At 37.9% G+C, this 3,335-nt stretch overlaps 1 protein-coding gene across 1 annotated transcript in view; it reads right to left on the bottom strand.

Moving 5' to 3' along the window:
• Nucleotides 1-816: 816 nt before the first annotated feature.
• The window catches only part of CLNS1A (chloride nucleotide-sensitive channel 1A), a 20,395-nt gene continuing 17,876 nt past the window's right edge, over nt 817-3,335 (bottom strand). Inside the window, exon 7 of the mRNA XM_007455303.1 lies at nt 817-1,587. The gene's annotated coding sequence lies outside the window, so the exon portion shown is untranslated. The remainder of the gene's footprint in view (nt 1,588-3,335) is intronic.

Here is a 3,335-nt window from a genome sequence, read left to right as displayed (position 1 = left end):
TACCATGCAAGATGAGGGAAACCAAGTAAAAGTGCTGAAAAGAACACTGGGCTTAGTGGTGACACACTAGTCACTAATTAGGCAAGTAACTGTGAATAGCTTTCCTAACCTATTTTTAAGGTCATAAAGTCCAAGTATAGGGGCTTCCCTGGTGGCACAGTGGTTGAGAGTCCACCTGCCAATGCAGGGGACACGGGTTCGTGCCCCGGTCTGGGAAGATCCCACATGCCACGGAGCGGCTGGGCCCGTGAGCCATGGCCGCTGAGCCTGCGCGTCCGGAGTCTGTGCTCCGCAACGGGAGAGGCCACAACAGTGAGAGGCCTGCGTACCAAAAAAAAAAAAAAAAAAAAAAAAGTCCAAGTGTAAACCTGTAATTACAAATCAGCCTGATAACTACCCAGGTGTCTGTGAAAACAGAAAATTGAGAATTGAAAAGTATGCCCTGAGAAATTACTCCTGATTCAAGTGGAAGCAGAAATCCCTCTGAAATGTGTTATGACCTTACCCTACTAAACATTTGCCTGAAGCTCTAACTATACATTTTCTTACTTATTTCATGTTCATGTTCTCAACAAAAGTCAAACAAAAATAAGACCAACAAGATTATCAGTTTTTGCCAACACTAATTTTTTAAGAAATGTTTCTCATTAATGGTTTTAGTCAAGAATGAAAATGGGAGGGAAGTCCAAAAGGGAGGGGATATCTGTATGTGTATGGCCGATTCATTCTGTTGTGCAGTGGAAGCTAACACAACATTGTAAAGCAAACATACTCCAATAAAAATGAATTTTAAAAAAAAGAATAAGAGCACAATAATATAGAAAATCTAGATTTATTTGTTAAGCTATTACAAAGACAAAACAATTATCTGAAGTACTTTGAGAACTTCACCCCAATTTCACTTGTTCTTTTACAGAAACTGACCTAAGAGGTTGGGAATGAAAGGATATAACCTAAGAGGTTATAAGAGAACAGACTGGTGAAACATGGTGAAAGGAGCAAAAGCTAGGCAAAAGCACTTGTGTTAGTGGTAGTATGTGTGGCTGGGCTGTTTCTGAAGAGGCTCCCTAGAGTTAATTGATCTGGGTTCCCAATTAGTAAAAAGAAAAAGACCTTTAACCCTGCAGAGACTGTGCACAGGCCAGGATTTATCTGAGATCTCTGTTTTTCTTTTTTTAAGGAGTAAGGGTATTCTTAGGCCCTAAGGTGTATATCTTGTATTCAGCCCCTCTCTTTCCCATGCAGTCTACCTACACCTTCAAGTGCCAGTGCATTTCCACCATGTAGTCCTGATAGGTTATGAGGATGCATATAGTGAAGGCAGGAATTATAAGCCTACAGAGGGTACACCTAGACACAAAGTTTTGGAGTAAATGATAAACTACAAATACCCTCTTGGTTAAGTTAATTCACCTTTGTTAATAAAGGTCATAGTTTCTTGTGCTGGCGACAACTTGTTGTCTCAGTATAATCTGTCTCAAGAAAGAACTGGTTCAGGTAAGTTTTGGAGAAGGAAAAAGACTTTCATCAATACCCACTCCACAGTGGAAGAGGCACCAAGTTCTCTCCTACAGTTATGAGCAGAATCTGAAAAACAAAAGGTTTACAGTGTTTATAATGATAATAGCTAATTTATTAAATGCCTAGTCAAGAGTGCCAGGGACTTAGATATATTATATCTCAGTCTTTGCAACAATCCTGCCAGGTATTTACTATCATCCTCATTTTTCTGAAGAGGTAACTGAGAATTAGAGAAGTTATATGCCTGTCCAAAGGCACACAGCTGGTACGTGGTAGAGTTCTGATTCCACTATTCATGTGCCTTCCCCTCCACCCTATCTCATGCACTGAGAGGTCCTAGTTCCATTATCTTGAAATTTTTAATAGTTGCATACACACTCTAATTATTCCTTGTTCACTCCTCAAAAGCAAATGTAATTTTAAATGATTAAAAATTTACAGACATTGTTTGGAATTGAGGTCAATTATCCAGATGAAGAACTTATATAAACTTTATGAATAAAGTATCTGTCTGCTCCAGCTGTAGCACAAAATGAACGGAAAACAAATCATCAGCTCATTAGAAAGTTTGGGCTATTTTACAGTTATTTCACCATAAAATTGCATTACAAAGAATCCTAAGAATTCTCGCCAGGAAAATGCTGTAACATCCCATTTGTGTAACCATTAGTGACATACCGAATAAGTTTCTCAATCTTATTAGTAGAGTAGTTGGTGTTCTCTGAATAGTCTGTTTTCAAGAAGAAATATGTTAAAGCCAGATCAAAAAATCTGTTTTCCAGTTTCAATAAAAGTTACTGAAAAAATCCACAGGCTATAAAGAATGTAATAAATAAGAATCTGAGAAATAAGGGAAGAAGACTTATATTGGTACTGAAAGATTTCCCATGAAGTAGAATAGTGAAATACTGACATCTGGAACTGTGAGATCTGAAAATTAACGTTAACAGAGCTCCAGCAACATGAACACATAATTTTAGCTAACTGCAGAGGAGACATTGCTGATTTTAGACTATATGGCTACCAATGACAGAAGTAAATGTTGTGGAAATAAATATTTAAAGAAAGAGATATTAAATCACAGAACTCTTAAGATTATTTTCTAATAGTTCCACTGGCATCTAAGAGGAAGGCAGAGATCCATTATCACAATTCATGGTTACTATAAGAAGCGATGTTATATTCACAATGGCAATAATCTGGAAGGTAAATGGAACTTGAAAAACAAGGGATCTCACAACCTAATTGGATGATTGACAATGGTATAAAACTCAAGCCAAAATACATAAATCTTGCAATGTTATTACTATATGCTTTAGTAAAACAAAGGACCTGGTATAAGTACTCAAAGAATGGAAAACAGCTAGTATTCAAGAAAATGCTATAAGGTCAGCAGTAGAAGGACGTTGTAAAGGGGACAGTGGAACAACAATTTAACAATGTAAAAATCTTAACAGTTTTTTTTTTTTTGGCCACGCTGTACAGCTTGTGGGATCTTAGTTCCCGGACCAGGGATCAAACCCAGGCCCTCGGCGGTGAAAACACGGAGTCCCAACTGCTGGACTGCCAGGGTATTCCTGATCTTAAGAGTTTTTAAAGGAAGGGCTGCTAATTACTAATCCGAGCTCAGTATGATATAAACTAGCTACATGACCTTCAGCTACTATTTAACATACAGTTGAGATACTCAAACTGACAAAGGACAATTTATTTCTCAGAGTAGCATGTAACAAGTAAACAGTCAGGAACAAACTTCAGGCAAAGCTCATGAGAATGTGTCAGAGGAGAGAAAATTGGCAGTGAACTCACGTCCG

Source organism: Lipotes vexillifer, unplaced genomic scaffold (genome assembly GCF_000442215.2).
Source record: "Lipotes vexillifer unplaced genomic scaffold, Lipotes_vexillifer_v1.1 scaffold276, whole genome shotgun sequence".
NCBI classification, from domain to species: domain Eukaryota; kingdom Metazoa; phylum Chordata; class Mammalia; order Artiodactyla; family Lipotidae; genus Lipotes; species Lipotes vexillifer.
Note: the sequence above shows the minus strand (reverse complement) of the source record. Positions and strands in the feature narration are given on the sequence as shown.